We start from the raw sequence: 18,931 nt of genomic DNA on the forward strand, positions 1-18,931 counted from the left end.
ACCTTTGCGCGGCCGGGGGGGATGCACATTTATACTGTGCTAAGGGTCGTGCGCGAGAAAGCTGCAACGCCAACCCTGGGCTATCCCCAAGATGGCGGACCCCCTGTCAGTCCCGGTAACAGCACCTAGTAGGCTGCTCGGGAAAACAGGCAAGACAGTGCGGCGAAAAAGTGAGTGCTAAAGTACAAATGCAATAATTCACAGTCAGTAGTAAATTAAAAACACAATGATAATGTTAAAAGAACAAGCGTTGCTCCCGGCTTCTGCCTCAGGAGTTAGGTGGCAGACTGTGGGTAATGCGCGCAAAGAGAGAAGTGCAAATGCAGTAATTTAAAAGCAGTAATACAGGCAGTAAACAATAACAGTTTTAAAAGGTCAAGCGTTGCTCCCGGCTTCCGCCTCAGGAGTTAGGCAAAAGACTATCGGCTCTCTCAATGAAGGATTCACAGTACTAGATCTGCTTGAATCCTTGCATCGAAGGGCCGCCCTCTCTCCGCTTCTGTGCTTGCTGGTTTACTAGCACTGGTTTGGGTGGTTGATCTGGATAAGTTGTTCGCTTGCTGCAGCCTGCAGAGCTTCAGTGGTAACTAGTATGAATTCTACCCAAGTAATGCAACTGTTACCTTCCTATCCCTCTGACTGTAAAGCGCTCTGATATCCATCGGGATCATGTTCACGCTATGTAAAACTTTATAAATAAATAAATCATCTTGACAGCTCTCCACACATAAAAGACAACGACGATCACTACAGACTACATGGACGTAGAGGAGGTCCTCACTATTGTGAGACTCTCCAGTGTGCCATGACCTCAACAGAGAGCCGCAGCCTGCGTGCATCTGGAGCCGTGGCCTCTCATGGATTGCTCTGGCCATCTGAGGCCGGGGCCTGCCTGCATCTGGAGCCGTGGCCTCCCATGGATTGCTCGGGCATCAGAGAGCCGCAGCCTGCGTGCATCTGGAGCCGTGGCCTCTCATGGATTGCTCTGGCCATCAGAGAGCCACAGTCGGCGTGCATCTGGAGCCGTAGCCTCCCATGGATTGCTCTGGCCATCAGAGATCCGCAGCCTGCGTGCATCTGGAGCCGAGGCATCCCATGGATTGCTCTGGCCATCAGAGAGCCACGGCCTGCATGAATCTGGAGCTGTAGCCTCCCATGGATTGCTCTAGCCATCAGAGAGCCCCAGCCTGCATGCATCTGGAGCCGTAGCCTCCCATGGATTGCTCTAGCCATCAGAGAGTCGCAGCCTGTGTGCATCTGGAGCCGGGGCATCCCATGGATTGCTCTGGCCATCAGAGAGCCGCAGCCTGCGTGCATCTGGAGCCGAGGCATCCCATGGATTGCTCTGGCCATCAGAGAGCCACGGCCTGCATGAATCTGGAGCTGTAGCCTCCCATGGATTGCTCTAGCCATCAGAGAGCCCCAGCCTGCATGCATCTGGAGCCGTAGCCTCCCATGGATTGCTCTAGCCATCAGAGAGTCGCAGCCTGTGTGCATCTGGAGCCGTGGTCTCCCATGGATTGCTCTGGCCATCAGAGAGCCGCAGCCTGCGTGCATCTGGAGCCGAGGCATCCCATGGATTGCTCTAGCCATCAGAGAGTCGCAGCCTGTGTGCATCGGGAGACTTGGCCTCCCATGGGTTACTCTAGCCATCAGAGATCCACAGCCTGCATGCATCTGGAGCCGGGGCATCCCATGGATTGCTCTGGCCATCAGAGAGCCACAGCCTGCGTGCATCTGGAGCCGTGGCCTCCCATGGAGGGCTCTAGCCATCAGAGAGCCGCAGCCTGCATGCATCTGGAGCCGTGGCCTCTCATGAATTGCTCTGGCCATCAGAGAGCCACAGACTGCGTGCATCTGGAGCCTTGGCCTCCCATGGGTTACTCTAGCCATCAGAGAGCCGCAGCCTGCATGCATCTGGAGCCCTGGCCTCCCATGGATGGCTCTAGCCATCAAAGAGCCACAGCCTGCGTGCATCTGGAGCCGTGGCCTCCCATGGATTGCTCTAGCCATCAGAGAGCCCCGGCCTGCATGCATCTGGAGCTATGGTCTCCCATGGATTGCTCTGGCCATCAGAGAGCCGCGGCCTGCATGCATCTGGAGCCGTAGCCTCCCATGGATTGCTCTGGCCATCAGGGAGCCACAGCCTGTGTGCATCTGGAGCCTTGGCCTCCCATGGGTTACTCTAGCCATCAGAGATCCACAGCCTGCGTGCATCTGGAGCCGGGACATCCCATGGATTGCTCTAGCCATCGGAGAGCCACAGCCTGCATGCATCTGGAGCCGTGGCCTCCCATGGATGGCTCAAGCTATCAGAGAGCCACAGCCTGCGTGCATCTGGAGCCGTGGCCTCCCATGGATTGCTCTAGCCATCAGAGATCCGCAGCCTGCGTGCATCTGGAGCCGAGGCATCCCATGGATTGCTCTGGCCATCAGAGAGCCGCAGCCTGCGTGCATCTGGAGCCGTGGCCTCCCATGGATGGCTCTGGCCACCTGAGGCCAGGGCCGGTCGGCAGTGGTAGAGGGGGAGGGGGAGATATTGCAGACACGCCTGGAGGGCTGCTGGTCTAGATAACCCCGGTGGGGCACCCCCAGCAGGAGATGCCTGTCGTAAATTAATGACGATCGGGTTGAGCATTAGCTGAAGACATATGCCATATTAGCTATATTCGAATCAACCGAACTGACTCCATCTTTGTTCTGTAAATCGGCCATATTGGCCATGTGCTCACCACGAGGTTCAGTCCTACCCTTGTTTCAACTGCTCTTGGCATCTGCCAAGCAACAGGCTATTTATAGCATCTGCCCTCTGTGTACGTGTTCGGACATGCCCAGTAGAGTCCACATCTGTTTATGATTAATGTCCGAAGGAATATGCTTTGGGGGTCTCAGGAACCGTTAACTCCACCCATGTATTGAATGTGCTCCGAATATGCCTATATATGGTCATAAAACTGTGCTTCGTGCTTGTGCCGCCTTCTTTTGAGCCCCTCTATTCTGTATAAAAGGGGCCATGTGCTTTGGTTCGGTGTGCTACGATACAATACTGAAGATTGTTGTGTGAGTTGTAGTACCACCTTTAAAGGTTAATAAACTTGATCTTTTGTATTTCCAGTTTCCGTGCCAATTTCTTCCTGGGTTGAAGATTCTGTGCAGAGAAGGGCGAACCCCTTGCACTAGCGGGCCTTGCTGAGGCTTGCTTACATCATGCCCACTAAGAGACGGGCATGGGCAAGAGGCACTCTGCTTGATCTCAGGATCCAGGCCTGGGATACATGCCGAGCAGGTCGTCCCCATACACCACAACAGGGTGCACCACCCTCCCTTGGACCACGGGCCCTACTATGCAAAACAGAGGACTCTGATCATTGGAACAGGCACAGAAGGCTGGGCATGATGCTCCCCCATAACTCAAATTGTGGCTCCCTTTCTCAGTGCATATTAGCACCTGGGGATGTGCTGAGAACCACTTAAGCAAGCCTGATACCCTGAGCCGGTGGGACAGAGGAGGATATGGAGCATTCAGAGTGACGTGAAGGGTCAAACATGTGCTGACCTTCCCCCTTACTAGAATGCAGGGAAACAATCACCACCCCAGCACGTAGACAGTGCACTAGCTGGGCACATCAACATTGGACTACTTCATCGCACTGGTGAGGAACAAAGGGTGAAGAGCGGGCACCAGAGGGGAGATACCTTACACCTACCTGGAAGTAGTGACTGCTGGGGAAGCTGTGTCCTATTAATTAGAGGGGAGATGAGCGGGGTGCGAGAGGGGAGAATCCTTACACCTACCTGGCAGTAGTGATTGCTGGGGCGGACACGTCCTATTGATTAGAGGGCAGAAGAGCGGGGTGCGAGAGGGGAGATTCCTTACACCTACCTGGCAGCAGTGATTGCTGGGGCGGACACGTCCTATTGATTAGAGGATTGCGCACTAAGCCCTCGCATCACTTCAGATGCCGACCACTCTCGACTCACTCCGGCACAAAGATGGTCAAGAAACTGCAGCACAAGGGGGACAGGGACAGTGGGGGGAAGGAACCTCGCCATCCTCTCATCCATCAAGAGGCACTACAGACCACTGCCCCACAGAGTTCACATGCCCAGGGAGAGCACTTTGACAAACATTTGCGAGCAATCAAAGATGTGAAGGCCACACTCAGACCTAAACTGGACGCTCTGGCAATGGAGGTGGGGCTGCCTCGGGCTGACCAGATCAACCTTAGATTCAGGCTGGAGAAGTACGAGTGTGCCTTGGTGGGAATGCACCCCACACTGACGGAGATGCAGTCACACTTCAAGGCCCTGCTTGTGAAGGTTGCAAAGCTGTGAGACAGGGTGGAAGATGCAGAGAGTCACGGAGAAACAACATAAGATTGGTGGGACTCCCAGAGGGGGCCGAGCGCCCTAACATGGAGCTCTTCTTAGAACCATGGCTCCTTGACACACTACTTGGCAGTAAGAGATCGACCTTATAACAATAATAATAATAAAGTTTATAAAGCGCCTGGTTACACATAAATCAGTGTGTCCCCGCACTATTGATACAGACCATAAAAGAGCTTCAACAACTGTCCGGCTGGAAGCACAAGAAAGGGCCTACCGGAAATCGGACCCAACTACTTGGGAAATAGGTGAGTCTTCAATTCCTGACGAAACCTCACCTCAGATGGTTCCTTACGGAGCTCAATCGAAAGTGTGTTCCACTGATTACTGGCAAGGTATCTAAAAGAGCGACCGCCCATCCGTGCTCTGTAAATACGCGGGACCTGGAAAAGAATACTACCTAGGGATCTCAGTAGCCGCTTAGGACGATACATGGTCAGCATATTTTGTAGGTATATATGTCCCTTTCCCTGTGCAATTCCTTGTGCCATACACATAGTTTTGAACACAATACGATCCCGGATGGGAAGCCAATGCAAGGTGGCTAAGGCACGGCTCCCGGATGACTTCCGGGGGAGATTCAATGCCAACCTAGCAGCCGCATTCTGAACGCACTGAAATTGGTGCAGTCCTTTCTTACTCAGACCGATATACAGTGAGTTCCCATAGTCCAGATGGGAGGTGACAAGGGTATGTATTAGCGTGTTCCTACCAGTGACGGGGAGTAGGTCCAAGGTTTTACGAAGTCTTTTTAGAATGCTATAGCACTTGCCTGCAACTCCTCTGATATGATGTTCAAAGGAAAGATTGGCGTCCAGTCGTACACCCAGGTTTTTCACCTGCTCAGAGGGGTTGCGAGTGGGCCCTAATTCGGGTGGCCACCATGCTGAAGACCAGATTGACGGTGTTTCCCCATCACTAGAAGCTCGGTTTTGCTCCCATTGAGGCGGAGGTAGTTGTTATTCATCCAGCCTGCTAATTCCCCTAGACAGGCGCCGCCTCTTCCGGGAGTTGGATAGGGTCATCACCAGCTGAGTGATGACCATATCCCAGGACCCAAGCTGTACCCTCCCATGACAAGAGTGGCAAAATCCCTGTTTGAAGAGAGGGCTGCGTAGGTCTTCCTACTGCAAGCCTACAAATGGGCAAGCAGCATGCAAAACAAGCCAGGGTCATAGTGGAACTGGAATCTTGCAGCAGCCCCACCCCATCACCCACCCTTCGGGGGAGCCTTGCTGCACGGAGAGTTGGCCCTCGCCTTGAAGAAAATTCCAGTAGAACTGTGATTGGACCCTGCTCTTGCCCTGATGACAGAGGACAAGGTGATCTGACCCCAGAAACACCACTAGGACCCAGAGTTGGCTTGAACTTCAATAGAACTAACGCCCTACACTGCCAGTGTCAGTGTTGGTGTCAAGGCTGCCGTCCACAGGAGATGAGTGAAGCTTGTGTTGGGAAACTGTTGAGCTGCAGCGATTCCAATGGCGTCCTCTGCTGTTGGCTCAGCAGATCTGTGGGGTGTCTGCGAGGGAGAGGGAAGCTGATCAAAGCTGTCTGGTCGGTTGGTGGAAGGTCAGGCGTTTGTTGAGGTATGCTGGTCCTTCGTTGCGCAAGGTCTTGAGGCATGAGTCAGCATCTTCCACTGGCATCTCTTCTGAATTGGGAGCCAGTGTAATTTCTTGAGATGTGACGTGTGTCATTCTGGGAGGTTGAGTACAAGTCTTACCACTGAGTTCTGTATTGTCTGGAGAATCATCTGGAGGCGTGCAGCGATTCTTACGCAGAATGGGTTTCCAGTGTTCAGTCTGCCAGTGATGAGGGCTTGCATGATGGACCTTCTGCTATTTGCCGGGAGCCACCTGAAGCTCTTGTGGAGCATGCGAAGGGTGTGGCAGCAGGTGGATGAGACTGCATTGGCTTGTTTCTTCATGGATAGCTTGCTATCCAGAATAATGCAGAGGTTGTGGGCATGGTATGTTGATACGGGGGAGGGGTGCCGAGATCCATGGGCACCATGGGTCATTCCATGGTGAGGTGTTGTTCCCAAAAATGAGGACTTCCATCTTGTCTGTGTTGAGTTTGAGACAGGTGTACTTCATCCAAGCCCTTGATACAAGCCCTGGCAACGCTGAGTATATGGGGTGGGAACTTTAATTCTGCCCATGACACCTCCCTAGAGAGATCCTTCCACCCACCACAAACCGGGAATGCAATCAGAATGACCCATGTATTGTGGACGGGCTTATGCTTACTCAGATGTGCAACATCTGGTGACAGATGAATCCTTGTACACAAGAATACTAATTGTTCTCATCAGTACACTAACTGCCCACCAGAATCGGCTTGCTCCTTGTAATCCCTATGTGGCTTCCTTGGTCTTGTGACCTGAATGTCTAGGCCACACATTTTTGGACCACAACCACCTCAAAATGATGATTCAGTGGGGCAGATGACATGCACCAGTACCTTCTAGGAGGCTGTATGCCCCGGCCCTACAGGACAGAGTCTTCTGTGATACTGAAGGTACACATATCGCCATCTTTCAGGAGAATGAAGGGACTGCCTCTATGACAGTGATAGAGTGGGATACCTTTAAGGGTCTCACATAAGGCCTGTGCATCAAGATGTAGCACGGTGTAAAACATACCTTGCGAGACAGACCCTCTCCTTTGAACAAACAATATGAATAACGGAAATATATCTGGGGTAGCTGCATGAAACTAGACCAGAATCAACCCTCTCCAAAAGGAGTAAAGTGAGGCGGTGGTCAGACTAGGAACACTACACTATCAAGCACTAGCATGGCTTCTAAGCTTGACCCCAAAGACCTCCAGAATAGCCAGTAGATCCCCGGTGGGAGAGATATTGAATGTACAAACAGATATAAACCAGGCTTTCCTGTAGTACCAGACGTCTGTATACCAGGCTGTGTTGGGAGTGCAATCTCAATTAGATGAGTATTTGAATACACTGACAATCCCCAGACTTAACCCCCTTCAGGGACATACACCAGTTGAAACTCTGACCACTGAGGAAATTGGCTTAATTATTGACTAGATCACATGCAACAAAACTCCTGGGATGGACAGGTTCCCGTTGGACTTTTACTTCACCTACAGAGCAACTCTCGCTCTAAAACTACTTCAAATGTACCAACCAGCCCAGCAGGAGGGCACACTGCTGGGATCCCTATGGGAGGCTATGATATTGGTCCTGCCTAAGCCCAACAGGGACCCCCTGGAGCTACGCTCCTACTGGCCACTGTACACCGACCACAAAATTCGCAGGAAGGTCCTTGCAAACAGGTTGCTCCCCTGTCTCTCTACATTGGCTCCAAGGCCAGAATGGTTTCGTACCTGGGAGAACAACGTGTCTAAACCTATGGCGTCTCTCCGGATGATGGGAAAGAATCTTCATGAATTTGTCTCCATAAACAGCACTCGCACTAGATATAAAGAAGGCCTTCAACACCCTGAGGTAGTTTTACTTAACGAAAGTGCTGATGTGCATGATACTAGGTGCAGAAATACTGCACTGAATAAATCTCCTCTACACCAACCCACTGGCCCACATCCGGACAGGCAGAGATCTCAGTTTCTTTTGAAGGATGTGGCAAAGATGCCCGCTGCCAATTACTTTCGCCCTAGTCATGGACCTTTGTCAGTAAGAAAACTTTATTTGGTTAATTACAACCTTAAAAGTATACCCTATACATAAAATTACTGTTAAAACTTGAACAAGATCCTATTAAAAACATGGCATTTGTACTTCCCATAAAATAGTACATTCCTTCGTACTAAATACAAAAATACCCATAGGGGTAATTAAGTCAGGTAATTTCCATCAGCATCAAATCAATTCCAAAGGTTCCAAATCATAACGTTAACCTTTACATGTACAGGCTCATCCTCCCCCCATGAGCGCCCCCTAAGATATTTACTCTGAACACTTTAGAAACAACTTGACTTTACACAAAAATTTCCCCATAGCACAAGCAATATCTAGATACCTCATTTCAGCTATAAAGCTAGCAGCTTGCATCCTATTTCTGATCCTGTATTTTTTAAAAATCGGGCATAAAATTTCTTTTCGTAAATCTAAAAACATCATACAATCTAATTAAATGTGTACAATATCGCAGTGGGTACCCAACCCACAAGTACAGGTTCCATTATTATTCAACATAAAAATGTTGGCGTCCTTGTAGTCATGGACCTGTTCACTGGCCTGTTTCGTTCGCAGGACTCAGCAATCTGTATACAGAGTGGGCCAAATTGGGAGGTCATTTCACTGTATGCTGATGATAAATTTGTGTGCCTTAGGGACGTGCATTCGTATCTACCGCAGGTGATGGAGGTTCTAGACGATTTTGGTAGAGCTCCTAGACTAAGGCTAAATTGGACCAAATCCAGCTTATATCCCATGCGCCAACTCACAATTTAGAACAGGAAGTGCTGCCCCAATTAGCACTGGGGTGGCACCCTGACATCTTGAGGTATTTAGGGGTGAACTTACTACACCGAACAATAACTTATACAGGGCAACTTAGGTGATGTCCAATGTTAGCAGATCCCTGTAGTTTTGGGGCTCCCTGCCACTATCAACCCATGGGTAGAGTGGCAGTTGCAAAAATGCTGTTAATACATTTATACTGCTTCTCGACCCCTCTAGTTTACCTGCCTCAGCACTTCTTCAGGAAATTGGACTCAGTTTCTGTTCTTATGGACTTAATCTGGGGAGCGGGCCACAAGAGAGTCGCACTTCGCAAACTATACTCTACCTTGGAACGGGATAGGGGGATGTACATTTAAAAGACTAGTAAAGAACTACAAACTACTGTGTGACTTGGAAGATGATTATTTCACAATACAGCCCTTGTTTGTGATCTCGTTACCGTTCTCACATTATCACAGCACTAGAAGAAATGGGAGCCTGGGGTGTCTGATCACAGAAACTCATTTACATACAAAGGGGGTGAAAGCCTGTTCACAACGCACAGCACAACTTGTTTATGTAGCAGGTAAAGGGATTCAGGTAACAGTGGGTGTGTTGTATGGCAGGAGCAAGCAGTCTTAGTTGCTGAGACATGAATCTCTGGCGGGTGCATTATTAGCTCTTTCAACTGTTTGAGAGAGGGCGGCAGTCTCAAATTCTGGGGGCACAGATACCAACAGCTTCCCTCATAATCTTTGCTTTTTGCATCTACAGGTGGTGCAGATGCCACCTAACAAAGTAACCTTAGTGTGCTTTCTGGAGTCAGCCTGCTTTGCTTTTCCCAAACTTTGGTCAGCAAAGGTAAATGTCTCTTCTACTAAAGTGTTCTTAGCTCGCTTTTGGTACCGTGGCTTGAGCAGTATGGCCTAAGGCACGCTCGAAGGTAAAGCAAAACAGTGGAAGTCAAAACCAAACAAAAAGGAAAATGAATAAAAAAAAAAGAGCAGATCCACTGAATCAGTCAGGAAGTCACCTACAAAATTGTAGCTGACTTTGGTAGCTATGCTCGAGGGGACAAAGGTAAGTTTAGTCTCTGGTGATGATTAACACTGGAATTTGATGCAAGGTTTTTGGCTGAATCAGTATCAGAAGGTGACGAGCTGCACAGAAGTGGCTTGAAGTGCAAAATTCCCACTGAGTAGAGTTGGGTTATCAAGTTGAACCTGAATCCACGGCCATCAAAATGTGGGAAACTTCAAGCTGTGAAGTCTTCGGAGCTTCCAAGTTATAGAGATGGTTCAAGGTTGATGATAGGAGCCAAAGCATGGAACCTGGCAGGCCTGAGGCATGGTTAAAGGGATAGCAGGTTCTATTTGAAACAAAAAGAAGATTGAAAGAGGCCACTCGTGTGGATCTTTGTAATACGAGTATGTGTGAGTAAAATACCCAGGCAAATTTTTGGAACCAGCTAACACATAAAAGGTGGCTTAGACCACGTAGAGAAATGATATTCCACTACTGTTTGTACACATTAGGATACAAATTTAATACTTATTACACTAACATGATATTTGATAAAATTGATACATAATTATACACAAAAGATAAAAAAAAATTTTGTAGCATTACATCATATGCATAACTTCAATCATTCTTTTGAAGGATGTGGCAAAGATGCCCGCTGCCAATTACTTTCGCCCTAGTCATGGACCTTTGTCAGTAAGAAAACTTTATTTGGTTAATTACAACCTTAAAAGTATACCCTATACATAAAATTACTGTTAAAACTTGAACAAGATCCTATTAAAAACATGGCATTTGTACTTCCCATAAAATAGTACATTCCTTCGTACTAAATACAAAAATACCCATAGGGGTAATTAAGTCAGGTAATGTCCATCAGCATCAAATCAATTCCAAAGGTTCCAAATCATAACGTTAACCTTTACATGTACAGGCTCATCCTCCCCCCATGAGCGCCCCCTAAGATATTTACTCTGAACACTTTAGAAACAACTTGACTTTACACAAAAATTTCCCCATAGCACAAGCAATATCTAGATACCTCATTTCAGCTATAAAGCTAGCAGCTTGCATCCTATTTCTGATCCTGTATTTTTTAAAAATCGGGCAAAAAATTTATTTTCGTAAATCTAAAAACATCATACAATCTAATAAAATGTGTACAATATCGCAGTGGGTACCCAACCCACAAGTACAGGTTCCATTATTATTCAACATAAAAATTTTGGCGTCCTTGTAGTCATGGACCTGTTCACTGGCCTGTTTCGTTCGCAGGACTCAGCAATCTGTATACAGAGTGGGCCAAATTGGGAGGTCATTTCACTGTATGCTGATGATAAATTTGTGTGCCTTAGGGACGTGCATTCGTATCTACCGCAGGTGATGGAGGTTCTAGACGATTTTGGTAGAGCTCCTAGACTAAGGCTAAATTGGACCAAATCCAGCTTATATCCCATGCGCCAACTCACAATTTAGAACAGGAAGTGCTGCCCCAATTAGCACTGGGGTGGCACCCTGACATCTTGAGGTATTTAGGGGTGAACTTACTACACCGAACAACAACTTATACAGGGCAACTTAGGTGATGTCCAATGTTAGCAGATCCCTGTAGTTTTGGGGCTCCCTGCCACTATCAACCCATGGGTAGAGTGGCAGTTGCAAAAATGCTGTTAATACATTTATACTGCTTCTCGACCCCTCTAGTTTACCTGCCTCAGCACTTCTTCAGGAAATTGGACTCAGTTTCTGTTCTTATGGACTTAATCTGGGGAGCGGGCCACAAGAGAGTCGCACTTCGCAAACTATACTCTACCTTGGAACGGGATAGGGGGATGTACATTTAAAAGACTAGTAAAGAACTACAAACTACTGTGTGACTTGGAAGATGATTATTTCACAATACAGCCCTTGTTTGTGATCTCGTTACCGTTCTCACATTATCACAGCACTAGAAGAAATGGGAGCCTGGGGTGTCTGATCACAGAAACTCATTTACATACAAAGGGGGTGAAAGCCTGTTCACAACGCACAGCACAACTTGTTTATGTAGCAGGTAAAGGGATTCAGGTAACAGTGGGTGTGTTGTATGGCAGGAGCAAGCAGTCTTAGTTGCTGAGACATGAATCTCTGGCGGGTGCATTATTAGCTCTTTCAACTGTTTGAGAGAGGGCGGCAGTCTCAAATTCTGGGGGCACAGATACCAACAGCTTCCCTCATAATCTTTGCTTTTTGCATCTACAGGTGGTGCAGATGCCACCTAACAAAGTAACCTTAGTGTGCTTTCTGGAGTCAGCCTGCTTTGCTTTTCCCAAACTTTGGTCAGCAAAGGTAAATGTCTCTTCTACTAAAGTGTTCTTAGCTCGCTTTTGGTACCGTGGCTTGAGCAGTATGGCCTAAGGCACGCTCGAAGGTAAAGCAAAACAGTGGAAGTCAAAACCAAACAAAAAGGAAAATGAATAAAAAAAAAAAAGAGCAGATCCACTGAATCAATCAGGAAGTCACCTACAAAATTGTAGCTGACTTTGGTAGCTATGCTCGAGGGGACAAAGGTAAGTTTAGTCTCTGGTGATGATTAACACTGGAATTTGATGCAAGGTTTTTGGCTGAATCAGTATCAGAAGGTGACGAGCTGCACAGAAGTGGCTTGAAGTGCAAAATTCCCACTGAGTAGAGTTGGGTTATCAAGTTGAACCTGAATCCACGGCCATCAAAATGTGGGAAACTTCAAGCTGTGAAGTCTTCGGAGCTTCCAAGTTATGGAGATGGTTCAAGGTTGATGATAGGAGCCAAAGCATGGAACCTGGCAGGCCTGAGGCATGGTTAAAGGGATAGCAGGTTCTATTTGAAACAAAAAGAAGATTGAAAGAGGCCACTCGTGTGGATCTTTGTAATACGAGTATGTGTGAGTAAAATACCCAGGCAAATTTTTGGAACCAGCTAACACATAAAAGGTGGCTTAGACCACGTAGAGAAATGATATTCCACTACTGTTTGTACACATTAGGATACAAATTTAATACTTATTACACTAACATGATATTTGATAAAATTGATACATAATTATACACAAAAGATAAAAAAGTTTTTTGTAGCATTACATCATATGCATAACTTCAATTATTCAAATAATTCATAAATATAAAAACTGTTGAATGGTTTCCTGTCTCCTGTCTACGCGTTTCAACACTATTTAAGTGCCTTCCTCAGGACTGTACCATCGTGCTGTAAAAGATATTTATAAAAAATATATTTTTACAATATTATATTTCTGTGTACAAAACAGCTAGTGTTCTGGCTTTTATAACATGTGCTAGATACTGGTTATCAACACGATTTGATAATAACGCTTCCAAACATAATAGTGTCTATCCTATACATAGTTGCCATGGACTACACAATTCACGAAATGTAACCATATCTTTCTTTTACACATAGACAACAGTTCTTCAGTTGCAACTTATTTCATTTGGATAATAGCATACTGTTCATCTCATTTACTGGTTGTGATATATATATAGACAACCTAACTCTGACAGAATAAAACAGAGGATAAAGGGGAAAAAAGAATTACATAACCAGGGTAAACAGCCAGGTTAATTAGAAAGACAACAGAAAAAGATATAAGTGTAGTAAGGTTGGGTATTTGGCTCGCAAAATGGCTGTTCACTAGAAATCATTAGCTATTATTGCTTTCCTTGATTACTATGTTAAGATATTAGCCTAATATCAGTTGCACTACATGCAATATAAATTGTTGTACCTAAGTTCATTTTTAGCATACTGTCGGGGTGTAAAGAGTCTCTTTCACATTTATTAAGATTTTAGTATGGACCTTTTATACTAATCATTCATGTCTAAAGGCATCAGATAAGCTTACCTATTTTAAGGACAGTCAGGACAGAATAAATGCCAAGATACCGTGGAGATTAATATGAGTATCGATGAAGGCCAAATCTGCAATGTGAGAACATTATTCACTGATTATATGCTGAGACTAAATAGTTGTAATCATTTGTCAAATTAATTGAATATGCTTACCCGACTTTTAAGGAAGCTCAGATTGCCTTGGATTTCAAACTCTGTATGTAGATATAGTGGTCACCTAGACTCGCTAAACATCCAGTAGGCTACTTCATTCGCGGCACGGGATTGTTATAGTCAGGCCAAAATATTTAGATCACTGTAAGTGAATCAGGTGAACCTCATTATTCAACAGGCAGTATTTTTATAAGTTTATTTTATTAAGGCAGGTATTACTTATTTATAATTTCTAACATAAACTTTGACTTACTACCTTTGATTACCCTATTCATATTTGTCCACTCATATATGGTTGGTTTTACATTTCCTATCATTACTAGAGGCACAGAAACGAATACCTGCCACTACAAAAGTAACTGATCATCTGAAAACTCTATTTAATACAGTACATGCTCTGTAAAAATACCACTGTTTTAGCTTTTATATTACAGTTTTAGTCTATAGAGCCGCTGGTAGTATTGCAGTAGGTAAAGTTTGGTTTTATACTGCATGCGTTTTATTTATCTGAAGCATAAGTTATAATAAAGCACATTGATTACTTGTTTACTGTTTGCATATACATGTCCTTAATCAAACCACATCCTTTCCTTACCGCGTTTACCAGAAAATCATTAGTTTTCGCTGGTTTTAGGTGCCATACTCTGTATGTATCCGATACGAATTAAAAATACATGTGGTCATACATCTATAAAGAAAAAAGATTTTGTTCACCGGTCATATTAAATCTTCGAGGTATGTTACGGTTTTACTATTCAAAGGTGACTCTATTGTTTACCTAAATCGTCTCTCGGGGTGGACGACCTGCTGCGATAAATGCCAGTCAAGTCAAGTCAAGTCAAGTCATAACATTTATATAGCGCACTACATACCCAGAGGGTTTCAAGGCGCTTAGGAAGGGGAAGAGGATTATTTGTCAAATATCCACGTTTTAAGCTGCTTTCTGAACGCTAGGTGATTCTGGGTGAGGCGAAGGTAAGCGGGGAGTGAGTTCCATGTTTTGGCAGCCAGGTATGAGAAGGATCTGCCTCCCATGGTGGTCTTGTTGATGCGAGGTACAGTGGCGAAGGCTTGGCTGGAAGAGCGAAGTTGGCGGGCGGGGGTGTAGAAGGACAGACGAGAGTTGAGGCAATCTGGTCCGATGTCGTAGAGTGATTTGTGTGCGTGGGTAAGCAGTCGGAAAGTAATCCTCTTATTGATGGGTAGCCAGTGGAGGTCTCTAAGGTGACCAGAGATGTGTTCGCTGCGTGGGATGTCTAATATGAGCCTGGCTGAGGCGTTTTGGATTCGCTGTAGTTTCCTCTGGAGCTTAGCGGTGGTTCCTGCGTAGAGGGTGTTTCCGTAGTCCAGTCGGCTCGTGACCAGAGCGTGGGTGACTGTTTTCCTTGTTTCGGAGGGGATCCAGCGAAATGTTTTTCTGAGCATGCGAAGAATGTTAAAGCAGGAAGAGGATACGGCGCTGACTTGTCTGTTCATTGAGAGTGAAGAATCCAGGATGACGCCAAGGTTCCGTGCGTGGTCTGTCGGGATGGGTGCATTTCCGAGGGCTTCCGGCCACCAGGAGTCGTCCCATGCAGAGGGGGATTTACCTAAGATGAGAACATCTGTTTTGTCTGAGTTCAGTTTCAGACGGCTTTGTTTCATCCATTCGGCGACTTCTTTCATTCCTTCGTGTAGGTTAGTTTTGGCGGTGCTGGGGTCCTTGGTGAGAGATAGGATCAGTTGAGTGTTGAGAGATGATGTTGAGGTTGTGTTGGCGGGCTATGGCCGCGAGGGGGCTCATGTATACGTTGAAGAGGGTGGGACTGAGTGAGGATCCTTGTGGTACGCCGCAGATGATTTCAGAGGCCTCGGACTTGAATGGAGGAAGGCGGACTCTCTGGGTTCTTCCGGAGAGGAACGAGGTGATCCATTCCAGTGCCTTTCCTTGGATTCCGATGTTTCTGAGGCGTTGTAAAAGGGTGCTGTGGCAGACTGTGTCGAAGGCTGCAGAGAGGTCGAGGAGGATGAGGGCGACTGTGTCTCCATTGTCCAGTAGAGTTCGAATGTCGTCTGTTGCTGCGATGAGGGCGGTCTCAGTGCTGTGTTTGGCTCGGAAGCCAGATTGTGAAGGGTCGAGTGATTTGTTGGCTTCGAGGAAGGCGGCGAGTTGGTTGTTGACAGCTTTCTCGATGACTTTGGCCGGGAATGGAAGAAGCGAGATGGGGCGGTAGTTTTTGAGTTCGGTGGGGTCTGCTGTTGGTTTTTTCAGAAGGGCGGTGAGTTCAGCGTGTTTCCAGTCTTCTGGGAAGGTAGCGGAGTTGAAGGAGCAGTTGATGACGTCTCGGAGGTGCGGAGCTATGACGGAGTCTGCTTTGTTGAAGATGTGGTGAGGGCATGGGTCTGTGGGGGATCCAGAGTGGATGGAATTCATCAGGCGGATGGTGTCCTCGGTGGAGATTGGGTTCCAGGCGTTAAGGGTGTTAACGGGGGGAAGATGGTCAGCTGATGGTAGGGTGGGTTGGCTTACGGGTTGGTTGTCAAAGCTGTTGTGGATGTCAGCAATCTTGTTGTGGAAAAAAGAGGCTAAGGAATCGCAGAGGGTTTGAGAGGGGGTGATGTCGTTGGAGTTGGCCGAGGGGTTGGAAAATTCCTTGACGATGTTGAAAAGTTCCTTGCTGTTGTGGGCGTTGTTGTCAAGTCGATCTTTGAATGCTGTTTTCTTGGCTTTTCGGATCAGTTTGTGGTGAGTACGGATGGCGCTTTTGAAGGCGTCCTTGTTGCTGGTGGATGGGTCTTTTTTCCAGGCCTTTTCAAGGGAGCGGCACAGTTTTTTGGACTTCTTGAGGTCGTCGTTGAACCATGAGGCCTTCTTGATGCCAAGTTTGTGTTGACGTTTTTTCAGTGGTGCTAAGGTGTCGGCGGTGTTGGATAACCAAAGGGTGAGGTTGGAGGCGGCTTCGTTGGCGTTAGAAGAGAGGGCTGGGGAGGTTAGAAGGAGCGATGTGGAGATCTGATCTGTGGTGATTTTGTTCCAGTTTCTTTGTAGAGTTGGTTGGAGGTGGATGATGGGTTTCGGCTTGTTGTAGGTGAAGTGAACGCAGCTGTGGTCAGTCCAGAGGAGATCCGTAGTGTGGCTGAAGGAGACATGGTTGCTGGAGGTGAAGATGGGGTCGAGAGTGTGACCTGCGATGTGGGTGGGGGAAGTGACCAGTTGTTTAAGTCCGAGGTTGGCGAGGTTGTCCAAGAGGGTGGCGGTGTTGCGGTCGTTGATCTTTTCAAGGTGGAAGTTGAGGTCTCCCAGAAGGATGTAATCTTTGGAGGGGAGCGCGTGAGGGGTGATGAAGTCCGTGATGTCTTCACTGAATTTTGCGCGTGGTCCTGGTGGTCTGTAGAGGAGGGTGCCTCTGAGTGTGGAATTGGGGTCGATGTGGATCTGGAAGTGAAGGTGTTCGGAGTTGGCGAGATTGACGTCAGAGCTGGTTGAGATGTGGATGGATTTTTTATGGACGATAGCGATTCCTCCTCCTGTGTGGCCGGAACGGTCCTTGCGTATGATCTTATAATCTTCTGGGATGGCAATGGTGATGTCTGGGGCGGAGGAGGCGTTCATCCATGTTTCTGTCAGGAAGGCGACGTCCGGAGAGATGGTGTCTAGTAGGTTCCATAGGTCAATGGCGTGCCTGTGGACCGATCGGGTGTTGAGCAAGATGCATTGTAGGTGGTTGGGGTCGGGAATCTGAGGTGTGAACGTTGCGGAGTTGGTGACGGTGCCGATGAATTTGCAGGAGTAGCATGAGAAAGGTCCATGGGTGTGTCCAGGAGCGGCTTGGAAGCAGTTGGGGGAGCGGCCGGGGTTAAGGGCTAGGAGGGTGGTGGCATCGTAAGTGATGCAAGTGGGCTGGGCATTACGGGGGCCAGGGGGTCTGGCACTGGGCGCGGTCCAGGCGCGGACGGGCGTAGACGGGCTTACCTTTGGCGCACCTTCGGCGAGACCGCTGCGCGAGACCGCTGCGCTAGAGTTCATCTATCATATGCGGATAGTGGAGGGGAGGGGCGAGGGAGGGTCAGCAGGGAGGCGGGGTGGAGATCAGGGGAAGGAGGCAGGGCAACAATAAACAAAATGGCAGCAGCAAAACAGGCAAACTTACAACAACACTGGGGCACAATGGAGGCGAGCGCGATGTCAGAGGCGGCGGCGCTAATACACAGTGCAATAGCAGGCAATCTTATCTATTCAGGCAGCACGGTGCAGGAGCTGCTGTCACACAAGCGCACTTTGGGGGCTTCAATATGTTAATGGCCTCGGCGGAATTCTAAACAAATGCTGGAAGGTCGCGGCAGTCTAGCGCTATACACAAGCTAGGCGCTTCTAAAACTTCAAAAGCTGTGCAGGCTTAATCAACTCTGCTAGCGCTACACACAAGCTTCAATATGTTAATGTCCTCGGCGGAATTCTAAACAAATGCTGGAAGGTCGCGGCAGTCTAGCGCTACACACAAGCTAGGCGCGTCTAACACTTCAAGAACTGTGCAGGCTTAATCAGGTGAGAACTCTGCAATAACGATACCAAATCCGGAGGCTGGGAGCGTGGAGCGGCCGCTTCTGCTGAAAGCAGGACGGTCACAGCGCGATCGTGGAGGGGCAGCGAGGTCAGTATCAGTGGGAGGGAGGGTCAGCAGGGAGGCGGGGTGGAGATCAGGGGAAGGAGGCAGGGCAACAATAAACAAAATGGCAGCAGCAAAACAGGAAAACTTACAACAACACTGGGGCACAATGGAGGCGAGCGCGATGTCAGAGGCGGCGGCGCTAATACACAGTGCAATAGCAGGCAATCTTATCTATTCAGGCAGCACGGTGCAGGAGCTGCTGTCACACAAGCGCACTTTGGGGGCTTCAATATGTTAATGGCCTCGGCGGAATTCTAAACAAATGCTGGAAGGTCGCGGCAGTCTAGCGCTACACACAAGCTAGGCGCTTCTAAAACTTCAAAAGCTGTGCAGACTTAATCAACTCTGCTAGCGCTACACACAAGCTTCAATATGTTAATGGCCTCGGCGGAATTCTA

The sequence above is a fragment of the Lissotriton vulgaris genome, unplaced genomic scaffold (genome assembly GCF_964263255.1).
Source record: "Lissotriton vulgaris unplaced genomic scaffold, aLisVul1.2 SCAFFOLD_1267, whole genome shotgun sequence".
NCBI lineage: Eukaryota > Metazoa > Chordata > Amphibia > Caudata > Salamandridae > Lissotriton > Lissotriton vulgaris.